Below are 13,938 nucleotides of genomic sequence, written 5' to 3' on the forward strand. Positions count from 1 at the left end.
ACTCAATGTCCAAGTCCATAAAATTAATGGTATTACTAGGGCAAAAGCCCAAACCCCTATTTAGTAAGTTCAATTCCCCTTCGGTGAACGGTACCTGTGATATGTTAATCACTAGATCATTTACCGTTTCACCCGACGTCCTCTCGGTGGCCGACTTGCGGCGCCTCTGATATTTTTGGCCACCCCTCCGCCTCCGTCTTGGCCCGGTACCTGTTGAAAAGAAGAAGAAGGAGAGGGAGACTGGAACTGGGAGATAGTCCCCACTGAATTGCTTCGTGATGAGTCGCTAGCCTCAGATCGTGTATGGCGTTCTCTTCCTCGACGGCTCTGGCGTCTGACGTCACCTCTGGGTATTCGCGTCTCACGGGACTCCCATCTGTACACGTGACCATACAGGTAATCGTCCGCATCTCTAGAAAATTTAATTCTTTTCTTTTCTTCATTATTCTTTCGAAATTCATCCAATTTAGTATCCAAATCGGCTTTTAAGGTATTAAAATCAGTGATAGATAATTTTTCTTGTAAGCTGACCTCCAATGCTTGTATCTTTTGTTGATTCGTTTGTATCTCTTTCTGTATGCGTTGTATCGAAAAACATTGAAAAACACACAGATGGATAGAATATATATCAGGTATAGTTAAAAAGCATTGGCATATTTTGAAAAGTAACTATCAGGGTATAAAAGAATTTCAATCTTTTCCATTGTTGTCATATAAAAGACCAAAAAATTTACAAGACTAAAATCATAATGTTAACCAGTTAAGGTTTCAGATATTAGAACATGTTCCGATACAAAGAAGAGGCCAAGATAGGGTTAAAAAACTACAACAGAGAGAGGTCATTTGGATTAATAGACTGGAAAGTATGCACCCTAAAGGTTTAAATAAAGACTATAACCTGTTTCTGTTCCTATAATTGGTCAATTATGATAATTTACTGTAAACTTTCTCTCTATGATCTAGATCAAGATTCACATAAGGAAAAAAGAACAACTTGAGAAAGAAATCTGCCGAATAACATAACATAAAAAAATGTTGCTTGGAAATATTATAGGCATCTCTTCTAGAACGTTGTCTTTCTGGTTTATATTTAGTAAATAACATTGTTAGTTTGTGCATTCCCCTGTTAACATCCATCAGAGAAAAAACACATCTTGCAAGATTAGGATTTAGTTGTTAGTTTAGTTATTGTTTTTAATAAGATTAAGGTCTTTCTAAACATCACTAATAGATTGTAATGATATTCACTAACAAACAAATGTTTCACATAATTCACAGATAAGGTAATGGACCGTTAAGGCCACTTTATATTTTTTCTTTCACATTATTACTAGGTATCAAACAAAATGAAGGTGTTGAATGTAATATAAATATTTAAAATCACATGGTTTTCTTTCTTATAAGAAACGTATAGTTATGACTGTGACACAGAGTCACTGTTTATTTTTTCTTTCTCTTTATTCAAGAAAATGTATTATTACAATTGTAATTATCTACACCTGTAGTTTGTCACATGCACTGCCTATAAAAGGTGGAGTTGGATTATGTACTAATCACTTGGCTTGAGAAAGGGCAGAAGCCCGAAACGTCGCCTGTATTTCACTGCTTGTAATAAAAATGGTATAAACTTGACTTGGTGTGCTGCAGCCATTTTTATTTTGTATATTAATATCTGTCAAGGTGAGACAGAGGCTGCTTGCACCCTTACCTGAAGGTGAATTGGTGCTGGACTTTACCCTGTTTATATATATATATATATATATATATATATATATATATATATATATATATATATATATATACAAAATACCAATAGGATCCCACACTCACTACTCCAATCCAGCCTCCGGGGTGCACTTAAAACAGTAATATGCAAAGTAGAAAGAAAGGCACTCTCCGTGTAGCATTAATTCAATTTTACTAGATGAACGTTTTCGGGGTTGCCCTCGTCCTCAGACCTTACAAAACAAGCAAAAAGTGAACAATTTATGTGATTACCTGGTTGCGATCCCACCAGAGCGTGTAGCGTCCCCATTGCGCAACTGCGCATGCGCAAGAGATTATACAGAGGCCCTGGAGGTTCAAAAGAGTTACCAAGTCAAAACATACAGAAAAAAGTAAAACAAGTTAAAAACACGACACATAGCAAATGCTCCTTAACTGATATGTGGAATAAATAATTGAAATTCCTTTGTTCTTAACGTTAAAAAATGTTTAATTTATTTTTTATTTTTAGATATATAATTAGTCTAGAAGAAGTAGATTGGAGAAAAGAAGACAGAAAAGAAAAAGGAGAAGACAGTATGCCCTATGCCAGCACAATATCCCTCAATTCAAAATAAAAGGAGTATTGCAGTCAATCTGGCATCAACACTGAGTCTCTATTTGTAACTCTCTATACTAATTCTTCCAAGCAACAGGCAAATATATGCAATAGTATTAGTCAGCAAGCGGTGTAAGCTGTGTTATTCGGGGGAAGCGGCACATGCAGCACAGACCTGTCCTGAAATAAAAATATGCAGTGCGGTAATTCCTCATAACCTCCCACTCCCGGGAGACGACCTACTAAGGACTAACCTTCACCCAAAGACCCCTCTGTGGGTCTGTATATAGGGTAGATTTGACCAGTGATGGTAATGTTCTTTGTGCATCTGTGCATCCGATCAGGGCAGTCACTTAAACATGCAGCGCCGCTTCACTTTTGTAATCCACTTGGGTTCCTCGCTCCCACTATCCTGATCCTCACAGCTTGGTAAGTACGGATGGAGGTATTCCACTTGGTCCAAGATGGTGTGAACACTTGGCCGGGCGTGTCGAGTTAATGTAAAATATAATATAATTAATAGTTAATATGTATATATTTATATATATTTAATTAATTATATAGGTATAGATTTTATATTTTACAAAAAAAATTCATAAAAGGTCTATGGGGATAGGAAGTTAGCACAGTCAGTCGCAATATCCATTCTGAAGTTATATGAAGGATTTTCGAAAAACCAAAAGAGCATAAACTTTATGTACAATCATATATAAACAAAGATAAAGAAACAGCAATACTCGAGTTATTAATTATGTGCTTCCATCAGAGTCGACCTGCAAAAAAAAATAGCATTAGACCTGCAATTTAAGATCATAATCAATATTCATTATAGCTCAAGGGGAAAAGTGCAATTCCAACTAAGGGCCATATTACAAGGGAAGCGCCAGTTTGCGGGAGCACAATAATTAACAAGCCATTACAAGTGGCTGGTTATTGCTACCACAACCTCGCAATAGCAATTAGGGCTCCAAACATTAACCAGAGATTTGATCTCTGGTTAATTTTCTAAAAGTGCACCAAATGCCTTGAAAATAGAGGGCATTGTAGTTTTTAATGAAAAAAAATAGCATTTTTTTCAAATTAAAAGCAACTGTACTAGGCGGTTTTTGGGGTCTAAATTTGGGGGGAGTGGGGTGTAAGAAAAAAACGGTACTGAAAAGTGCCTTTACATTGTGGTCTATAGGAACTGTGTGTTCCCATAGACCGCAATGTAAATATATACAGTATGTATGTACTTATATGCATATTTATTTATGTGTTAATATGTGTATATACACATATTAACACACACATATATATATATATATATATATATATTCATATACATATATATTTAAAAATGCTGCCCATTGCTATGCTATTTACCCCCTTTCTCTGCGTGAGGTTCTGATACCGTCTGACGGTATCAGAACAAGGCTCCCATAGGAGCCCAATGGAAGCGCGCTCTTGTGTGTGCAATGCTTCCTAGCTTGCGTTCGCATTGCCATTTATTTGTAATACCAGCGCACATTATCGCACATGCATGCAAGCGATATTTAGTGCTTCACTTGTAATCTGGCCCTAAGTGTTCATGCCCTTAGGTGCAAGGGTCTCAAGGGTAAAAGTCCACCTAGCCTCTTTCTGGAGCAGCAGCCTCTCTATGGTGGGGGACATGATCTATAATAGTATATCTTAAATCTGCAACCTGATGGGCAAAGTGGGGTGCCACCAGCTGTTCAAAGGTTCCATCTCTAAGTGCAGAACGGATAGCACTTCAGTGATTTGCCATCCTCGTCCTAAGATTATCAAATGTCTTCCCAACATAGATTAAACTGCACCGACACTGCGGCAAATAGATGATGTATGTCATAGTGCAGGATACTCTTTCTCTCAGATTTTTTTTACCATTTTTAAATGATGAAAAAAGTTTCCATTAATTAGATCATTACAAATAGTGCATCCCCTGCATCTGTAGCAGCCCGGTCTCTTCTCATTTAGCCACATTTTCTTTTTGCAACAATGTCTAGGATTTGATTGCTATGATCCATAAGTCCAAGAATTCTATTTAATCTAAACTATAGTTCAGCTTAAAATGCAATTTAAGGTGGCAACTTTTTAGTTGGTTCTTCTAGCATTCAGACCAAGCCACACTACCCTGCCAAACTATAAACAGGTCATCTATTAACCTATAGAACATTCTGATGTTTTACTGCTTGAAACAAATCCAAAAGCAAAGGACAGTCCAGCATCCAAGGCATAATGCACGCCACAAAGGGTAACTACTCAATACCCAAACAACAAACTCCTAAAATCCAAAGAAGTGGCAGCATATAAAATATATTCATGTAAGCACAAGGTAACAAAAAGCAATGTTTCGGGACAACTCCCTTAATCATGCTATCAAGCAAAATGACATATATATATATATCAATTTATATGTTAGCACCACTAGATGGGCGCCAGAGACAATCTCAAACTTTAACCCTTAAGGTACTTTGCAAATTACATAGAATCAACACATCTTATATATTCCTTACAAATCCAACTTATCCTACTCTGAACTAAAGCTCATAAATAAAAAGTAATAGATATTATCTATGCTATGGATGTTATTTAATGAACAAAAGTCCAAAAAGATCACAGAAATGTGCAAAATTATTACAGAAAAACTGAAAGGTCCCAATCCCTATTTATTCCTATTGGTTCAAGGGTACCTAACTCATGAATCCAAAATGATTCACGTTTCAACATTAACTCTCTATCACTTCCCCTGTGTGGTTCTTTAACAAAATCTAATATTTTGAATCTTAGTTGGTTAACAGCATGACCCATTTGTAAGAAATGGTGAGCTACTGGGGTCATATTATTTCCAGTTCTAATAGTACTTTTATGCTCTATAATCCTATTGCGGATCCTAGTTGTTTCCCCCACATAGCTCTGCACACATTAACCATATTAATAACATACTGGGTATGACAGGTATAGTATCCTCTAATTTCATATTTTTTTACTATTACTAGGGTGATAAAATACAGATCCCTTAATTAGCATGAACAGTTTAAACAGGGAAACATCCTTTATTACTTGTAGTTATGTATCTGAGATTATTTATTTTATAAGAGCCTATGTCTGCTCTAATAAATTGATCCTGGAGATTAATACCACGTGTATAAGCTGGCATCAGTAAATTTTGAAATTCTGGGCTTTCTGGATTACACATAGATAATACCCCCCAGTGTTTGCTAATAATGCTCTGAGTGGAGTGACTTAAGGAGTTAACTCAAGAGAATTATTAGGAATCAAGTGCCACCAATTGCTACAAGTTACACAGCTGTGAGTTACCATATATTGATAAGCTGTCACCATGAAACCTTTTATTTTATTTAGCTGGTTATCTTTACACACGCTCAGTATTATCTATAGATTTTGGATTTTATCTGGGCTATACCTACATTATGTCCCTTCACTAATGGAAAAGAATTCCCTTTCACTCCAAGACTGGAAACATACAAACAAACAAAGAATATATTTAGGTGTTAACAAAAAATATTTAGAAACCTACAGCTATTGGTACATGGTACCTCTTTTAAAGGGACAGTCTACTCCAGAATTTTTATTTAAAAAAAAAAAATAGATAATCCCTTTATTATCTATTCCCCAGTTTTGCACAGCCAACATGGTTATATTAATATACTTTTTACCTCCGTGATTACCTTGTATCGAAGCATCTTCTGACAGCCACATAACTATTTATTTATTATGTTTTGACTTGCATTTTAGCCAATTAGTGCAGTGCCATGCACAACTCCATGGGAGAGAGCACAATTGTATCTACATGGCTCACATGAAATAGCAATTGTTGTGAAAAGATAATAAAAAAGCATGTGATAAGAGGCTGTCTGTAGTGGCTTGGAAACAGTCAGCAATATAGAGGTTTAAATGTTACAAAGTATATTAATATAAGAATGTTGGTTGTGCAAAGCTGGGGAATGGGTAGTAAAGGCATTATCTATCTACAATTTCAGTGTAGACTGCCCCTTTAATATATAAACATCTTGATTACATAGGACAACAGGGAATCATTCTCCACAATCCTTCCCCTTTGTGGAGGATGTATCACTGTCATATATATATATATATATATATAACCACTGCTCTTTGTATTAGGGTCAAAAGTTCCTCCTCATTAGATGCTTTAAATGGAGACCAGTGATGAATATTCTGTGTCTGTGTTCCATTGTACTCAATGACATTGTGGCAAAATACCCAACTAAAGGGAAGACTGATCAGTATTTGACCTTGACAACCATTTTTGTATATGTCATTAGTAGCCAATTGGGGGGTTTGGAGATTTTCAGGTTTTCCTTATTATCTCTTCCGTATAAGTTAAAAATGATTCACAAGTAACCTCCACAAAACACATACAACTTATTTTACCCCACAAAATAACTGAACTCCTTGTCTATTCACATTTCCTTTTAATACAATATCTCCTACATGCAGTTGATTTTCAGATTTTTGCCTTGGATCTAATAAAAGGGATACTTTTTGAGAACTCATTTCCTAAAAGTAACCAAGCTAACAAAATATAGGCTAGATTTACGAGTGTCGCGCTAACTGTTGTGCTCAAGTGATAAGACGTATATTGCGGCATGTGTATTACGAGTTGAAAGTAAACGCGTTTGCTTGAGCGCAACTGAATTTAACACATCTGGTTAGATTGACTTATGCGCTCTGGTTAACTGTTATGCTTGACTATAAGGTTGCACAAAAAACAAAAGAAAGACATTGTACAGTACAGTTACACTCATAATAACACTGTCTAATAAAAAATTGCATAAAAAAGTTATAAGAGCTCAAAGATATGAGGTCTCAGGAACAAAGGGCTGCAAAGGGCTTTAACACAAAGATACATACATACACATGTCTAGAAAAAAAACATACATACACATGTCTAAATATGTATATGTATGTATGTGTGTGTATATATATATGTCTATATATATGTATATGTTTGTATGTGTGTACAGATGTATTTATATGTGTATATATGTATTTACAGACATATATACACATATAAACACATAAAAACATATGTGTGTGTGTATATATATATATATATATATGTGTGTGTGTGTGTGTGTATATATACATATATATATATTTATATATGTCTATATATATATATATATATATATGTTTGTATGTATGTACAGATGTATTTATATGTGTATATATGTATTTACAGACATATATACACATATAAACACATAAAAACATATGTGTATGTGTATATATATATATATATATATGTGTGTGTGTGTGTGTGTGTGTGTGTGTGTGTGTGTGTGTGTGTGTGTGTGTGTGTGTGTGTGTGTGTAAATTTGGAGCCCTTTACAGTCAATTAGCTAAAAACATGTAAAATCATATTTATGCAATATTAATATTTAATAAAAGTTTTAAACTGTGTATTTCACATTGGAGTGTTCTTCACATAGGTAAATATGGTCTAGGTATTTTTAAATATATATTCCTATATATATATATATATATATATATATATATATATATATATATATATATATATACATATATAAATAAATATATATATACCAAAAAATACATTATATATATATATATATATATATATGAATAAATAGAAAATATTCTACTATGTGAAGAACATTGGATTGTGAAATATTCATATTTCATGTCGGGCACAACCTGACGCATGCAAAAAGCCTCCATCTAGTTCACGGGCGAGCAGGAGTGCTAATTTGCGCTACACTCGGAATATAGCCCTATATGTGTACAAGGGTAATACAAATATTGATGCTGTCTGTAATAATAGTTAGTACCTTTAGAAACAGAATGTGACTACTGTTGTTACAGGAGATAATGTCTCACACCTAAGACGATATCTGACTTGCATGTAATAAACAGCTGCTCTACTCTCCTATAGGATAGGATCTCAAGGCAAGTTACATAGTACAGCACAATAAATACAAACATCCACACAGAAGCACAATACTCACCGTATATGGCTCAATGAGGGTTAAACACTTGCACCTTCTTTCTCAAGACCAATTAAACTTTCAAGTAATCACCTGTATTAAAGGGACAGTAAGTGCAAAACAAACCATTCTTCATTCAGATAAGGCGTGAATAAAAACGTGACAGTACAACGCCTACAATCAGAGGAACTCACAAGCTCCCAAAACAGATTCCCTAAAAATCTAGATGCATAAAAGTGTATAGAAAAAAGGGGAGCGCCACAAATGGGCCTAAGTGAGAATGATAATATATATATAATATTATAGCTGTATACAATATATAAAATATAACATATAACATATATTTAAACATCAAGTTATGTTAAAAATGTGAATAACAAAATAGGGTACCCTATAAAAATATCAATATATAAAAAAATATATATTAAAAACAATGATGTTGAAAAAGAGAATTGAAGGATCCTACTGAGTTAGACATAGAGAACAGTGTGGTCTAACTGTCCAGATAGTGATATGAAATCCAAAAATTCCGATCAGCCAATAGAATGCGAGGTCAATCCGATTGGCTGATTGGATCAGCCAATTGGATTGAACTTCAATCTGATTGGCTGATTGAATCAGTCAATCAGATTTTTCTTACCTTAATTCTGATTGGCTGATAGAATCCTATCAGCCAATCGGAATTCGAGGGACGCCATTTTGGATGACGTCCCTTAAAGAAACCGTCATTCTTCGTTAGTCCGTCGGTTGAAGAGGATGGCTCCACGTCAGCTGGCTGGAAGATGGAAGACCCCGCTTGGATGAAGACTTCTACCGGATGGAGGACCTCTTCTTGCCCAACTTGGATGAAGACTTCTACCGGATGGAGGACATCTTCTTGCTCCGCTTGGATGAAGACTTCTACCAGATGGAGGACATCTTCTTGCTCCGCTTGGATGAAGAATTCGGCTCGGCTGGGTGAAGACGACTCAAGGTAGGGAGAAAAAAATTAGCGTTAGCACCGCGGGTCTTTACCGACAAAACTCTAAATCTAGGCGTTATTTAGTAAAGTACATCTAGGCATATATTGCCCTTAAACAAAATGGGCAATCCATGTCAGCATGCATTATACATCACACATGACATCGCTTCCGGATCGGCTCATCTCTGATGGGAGACGCGGTTGAGAAACACTGCTCCAGCCTCATTGTTATTGTTAAAAGCTAGCAAAATAAATGTAAACATTTCATAGGAAATTACATTTTGAGCTTAAAGGGACATTAAACCCAAAACGTTCATGATTTAGGTAGAACATACAATTTTAAACAACTTTCCAGTTTACTGCTATTATCAAATTTGTTTCATTCTCTTGGTATCATTTGTAGAAGGAGCAGTAATGCACTACTGGTTTCTAACTGAACACATGGGTGAGTCAATGATAATCTGTATTTATATGCAGCCACCAATCAGCAGCTAGAACCTAGTTTCTTTGCTGCTCCTGAACTTTCCTAGATAAACCTTTCAGCAAAGGATAACAAGAGAAGGAAGCAAATTAAATCATATAAATAAATTGGAAAGTTGTTTAAAATTGTATGTTCTATCTAAATCATGAATGTCTAATTATGACTTTACTGTCCCTTTAATTTACCTTTAACTAACCAAGCCAGAAGAGGGCGTAGCAATATCTAATTTTAGTAATAAATCCTTCTAAGAGCACAGCTTGTTTGTCTGGTTCTGCAATGTGATTATATATTATACATATGATACAACCTAGTTTTCATATTTTTTGTTTTGTTCATATTCTCATTTGTAAATAACCTGTTTCTCACACCCTTAAATAATATCTAAAATTTCAATGTAATGATTCACTTATTCTTAAATTCTGATTCAGTTTTGTTTTTTAATAAAATAATTTTGTTAATTTAGGGGGGGAATAATACTTTGAATTTTAATCACAAAGATGATAGAAGATCAAACATAACATAAAATATATAGAAATGTCTGCTCTTTCATTGTAGAGTATAATTTATTGGAGTTGTTTAAGTGTTATACATTTTTGTATTCAGTAGATTTAAACTCTTAAAATAATATATTTTTATTTATTTATTTTAATAATAATGTATAGTTATATGAAAATGATGTTTGTTGTTTTCTGTAATCAAGAGGTTAATAGGGAGAACATATATACCAGCAATATGTATCTATATATTGCCTTACTTGGTCAAATAAAGGGTCATTATAGTGCACAAATCTAATGTTCTACCTTAAAAGAGCATGTAATTTTAGCACTACTGACCCTGCAAGTCTATGTGTTTAACCTCCGCAAAGAAGTAAAACACAAAGGGCAAGATTACAAGTGGCTCGGTATGGGTTTTCCGTGTGCGACACGGTCTCTTCGCAATCAATTTTCAAGTCTTAAGAAATCACGATTGCGCACACGCAATCACCTTTTATGCAACAATCCTTTCAGTGCTCGAAGAGCTGTGGTTAACAGTTTTCTGCAACAAAAAAGTTTCACAAACACTTAAAAAATACATTACAAAGTACAGTTACACTCATATTAACACTCGGCTAGATTACGAGTTGTGCGTTAGGGTAAAAAAGAAGCGTTAAGAGGTCCTAATGCTGCTTTTTTACGCCCGCTGCTATTACAAGTCTTGCAGGTTTAGGGGCAACGCGCACTTTTTTGGCCTTACCGCAAAACGGCTTACGTAAACTTCGTAAAGTCTTTTTTCTATGGGACTTCAATAGCGCTGATATTACGAGTCTGTCCTAGGAGGCCAAAAAGTGAGCAGTACACCCTACCCTGTCAAGATCCCAAACGCATATAAAAGTCAGTAGTTATGAGTTTTATGGTACAACGCCGTAGCATAAAACTCATAACTAAAGTGCTAAAAAGTACACTAACACCCATAAACTACCTATTAACCCCTAAACCGAGGTCCAACCGCATCGCAAATACTATAATAAAATTATTAACCCCTAATCTGCCGCTCCAGACACCGCTGTCACCTACATTATATTTATGAAACCCTAATCTGCTGCCCCCAACATCGCTGACACCTACATTATATTTATTAACCCCTAATCTGCTGCCCCCAACGTCGCTGCCACTATAATAAACATATTAACCCCTAATTCTAAGTCTAACCCTAAACCTAACACCCACTAACTTAAATATAATTTAAATAAAGCTAAATAAATATTCCTATTTTTAACTAAATTATTCCTATTTAAAACTAAATACAGGTAGCCCTCAGTTTACGCTGGGGTTAGGTTCCAGAAGTAATGGTTGTAAATCGAAACCGTTGTAAATTGAAACCCAGTTTATAATGTAAATCAATGGGAAGTGAGGGAGTTAGGTTCCAGGCCCCTCTTAAAATTGTCATAAGTAACACTTAATACATTATGTTTAAAGCTTTGAAATGAAGACTTTAAATGCTAAACAGCATTATAAACCTAATAAAATAATCACACAACACAGAATATATAATTAACCTAAGTTAAATGAACAAAAACATTTGCTAAACAGCATTATAAACCTAATAAAATAATCACACAACACAGACTTCACTTGCATTTTTCTACAAACAGTTCTTTCTATGCATTCCAATCTGGACTGATTTATAGGCAGGAAGATCTTGTTCCTCTGAAATCTGCTCGATAGCTCAGGTCTGGTTAAACTGATTAATTTCATCTTGCTTGGTTTTGCTGCAACACAAGCGGAAAGCTCCACCTTTAATAAATGCACTGCTTCTCAATGCTTTTCAATAGCAGTCACATGACTGGAAAAAAAGGTTGTTATTCTGAAACGGTGTAAATTGAACCGTTGTAAAACGAGGGCCACCTGTACTTACCTATAAAATAAACCCTAAGCTAGTTACAATATAACTAATAGTTAGCTATCTTAGGGTTTATTTTTATTTTTTGTATTTATTTTAACTAGGTAGAATAGTTATTAAATAGTTATAAACTATTTAATAACTACCTAGCTAAAATAAATACAAAAGTACCTGTAAAATAAAACCTAACCTAAGTTACAATAACACCTAACACTACACTATAATTAAATAAATTAACTAAATTAAATACAATTACCTAAATTAAATTAAATTAGCTAAAGTACAAAACCCCCCCACTAAATTACAGAAAATAATAAACAAATTACAGATATTTAAACTTATTACACCTAATCTAATAGCCCTATTAAAATAAAAAAGCCCCCCAAAATAAAAAAAAACCCTAGCCTAAACTAAACTACCAATAGCCCTTTAAAGGGCCTTTTGCGGGGCATTGCCCTGAAAAGGGCATTTGGATGGGCATTGCCCTTAAAAGAGCAGTTAGCTCTTTTGCAGGCCCAAAGTCCCTAACCTAAAAATAAAACCCACCCAATACACCCTTAAAAAAAACCTAACACTAACCCCCTGAAGATCGACTTACCGGGAGAAGTCTTCATCCAGGCTGGGCCGAAGTCCTCAAAGAATCCGGGAGAAGTCTTCATCAAAGACGGGCAGAAGTCTTCATCCAGACGGCATCTTCTATCTTCATCCATCCGGCACGGAGCGGGTCCATCTTCAAGACATCAGAAGCGGAGCATCCTCTTGATCCGACGACTAAAGCTGAATGAAGCTACCTTTAAGTGACGTCATTCCGATTGGCTGATAGAATTCTATTAGCCAATCTGAATTAATGGAATTGAGCTCGCATTCCATTGGCTGTTCTGGTCTCACCCACTCCCGCTCTCCTCCTGCCTCCTCCAGCGAAGGGCCGCAAACCTGCCTCCCTTGTTACGCTCTCACCCACCAACTATCGGTCCCACTGCTGTCCGATCGGTCCCACTGCTGTAACTCTGCAACTCGTGGGGCATGCACTAATAGTGCAATCTTGGACCTATGGATTTTCAAAGAGATATTCACATATAGAGCTCTAGATATAGACATTTATATATTCATATACATATTTCCCTATAAATAGATATATCAGTCCAAAAATCATCACATATATAGAGAAATATTTATTTAGAATTAAAAAGAACATATTCCGTTGCGAAAACATTTTCGCAATATGAAATATTCGCATTTTCATGTACACTTTTCGAGAAGACTATTTCTAGATTGTAAGTTCCCACGGGAATAGGGCCCTCAATTCCTCCTGTATGTGTTTGTAAATTTTGTCCTGTCTTCGAAGTTTTATATTATTGTTTTATTTAAATGAACTGTATCCATGCACAGCGCTGCGGAATATGATGGCGCTTCATAAATAAAGTATAATAATAATAATAATGGGATTTGCGCAACATATTATGGTTTTAGTGTTTTTTTTCTATTTGTCTTCTCCATTGACTTATATGGGGAATATGTGAACGCGTACGCAATTGGCTGTTTGGATTACGATGCTTAATGCGTGTGACCAAAAAAGGTTATTTTACAACTTGTAATAGCTGCGCAACCCCAAATGCGCAACAGCCATAATGCGTGCAGAGTTTTCGCAACTGATTTGCCGCACGACTTAGTACTGCTCATAAACCTCAGAGAACTCATATTATTTTGCATTTCACCCTGCAATTAATAACTTTTCTGAGATAAACTCCAGAGGCAGCAGTGTCTTTGATGTTTCACAAAAGGGGGATGGAGGTGTTTTTTT

This window comes from Bombina bombina, chromosome 1 (assembly GCF_027579735.1).
Source record: "Bombina bombina isolate aBomBom1 chromosome 1, aBomBom1.pri, whole genome shotgun sequence".
NCBI lineage: Eukaryota > Metazoa > Chordata > Amphibia > Anura > Bombinatoridae > Bombina > Bombina bombina.